This window comes from Atractosteus spatula (genome assembly GCF_055471065.1).
Source record: "Atractosteus spatula isolate fAtrSpa1 chromosome 10 unlocalized genomic scaffold, fAtrSpa1.hap1 SUPER_10_unloc_10, whole genome shotgun sequence".
Taxonomy (NCBI): Eukaryota; Metazoa; Chordata; class Actinopteri; order Semionotiformes; family Lepisosteidae; genus Atractosteus; species Atractosteus spatula.
Genome location: NW_028296613.1, coordinates 679,028 through 680,521, shown reverse-complemented (window position 1 = coordinate 680,521; position 1,494 = coordinate 679,028).

Here is a 1,494-nt window from a genome sequence, read left to right as displayed (position 1 = left end):
TCTACACTAGATACTCAAAAGCAAGTACATCACTCATAGGTATTAGATTGATATCAATTGTGGTTGAGGTAACAATTAAATTCTCGAGCTGTAATGCAGAATGTTGAATACTCATCCGATCTGTGTGGATTCAGATCTCCCGCGGACAAAAGAAGTAGTGGCAGGCTGTTGCTGTGTGCAATCGGCACTCTCTGGCTCGGTGCCAGGCAGTGGCCGGTGCGGCTGGCGAGAAGGAGAGGAGGGAGAGATTCCTGTTGCGATGCGCTGCTGATGCTCTTTGAAGACCGGCTAGTTAGTGTTGGCTGAAACTAGCAGAGCTTGTGCACATGGAAAGTGACTGCGGGTCCAAGCCAGTCACACTCTTTAGATGGGAAGAAGACCAGTTCGTTCCCGATGTAGCGCTAGCCCTGAATCCTGAGATTCAGCTGTCGACAGTTCCGACCGTAGTTCACTCGTTGATCAGGCAAGCTTTGGCGGTGGAGTACCGGTGGTTCACGAGGCTGTCAGCTGGGCTAACCTACGGTAGTTCAGTGGCTAAAAGTTCCGCGGGCATTCGAGACCCATGTGGGGTTACCCTGCCCTACCAGTTCCTGATTGGCTGATTGAGGTGGAGGATGAGTAACAATGACCTCTGTCCTTAGGGTTGTAAACCTTGGGATGAGACTCTCCCATGGAATCTCCCAGACAGTAAGGTGCCAGAGATGACCATTTATTAGGGTGGCTGGTGAATCTCAGCCCTGGGAGCTGTTCCTTATCAGGAAACTCTATCAGCTAGAAAAACACCTTAAATGTGAACCAGATGGAATGGCCTCTCTGTATCCAGCTGCACTGAGATGAGGGAGAGAGGGACTGGCAAGGGAGCAGCAAACTTAATTCCTGTATTTTAAATACGCCTTGCTGCTACAGAAGTGTCCATAGACAGAGAGATCGCTGAACCTCACTGTTCTGGCATGTCCGTTAGCCTCCATCCTGCTTCAGCAATGAATGCAGCGGGGCACATTCTGAGAGAGATGCGGTCAATCAGGTTGCAGGAAAACCACGCTATGCTTTTTTTTGAGATCCTGAAAAGGCCAGAGAGGCCATGTATATGTGTGCAGCTGGATGTGTATTTGCAGGTGGCGTAGCAAATTCTGCTGAAGCCCCACTGCCTGGTGTGGACGGTAGCTGTGCATGTTGCAGCAGAATTGTGCATGTGAGATCAAGGGGGCATGTCATGTGTTTCAGCACTTCACTCCCTTCAGTAGCACGTGATTCCCTGAGTCCAAAACAATTGTGAGTTCTTTAGATGACCTGTGGACCAATCTTTCACGATGAAGAATTCCTTAAGAAGAATAGATCTCGGCCCACCATCCCAATGCCCCCGTCTCAAAACAGCAACCTCCCACTGCCCTTAGTCTGCAAGGCAGTCCTTTCAAGTGCGATGACAACGCCGGGACCTTCATTGCCTATTGTACAAGCTGAACTTTTGTGCTCATCAATACAATGCTCTTTCCA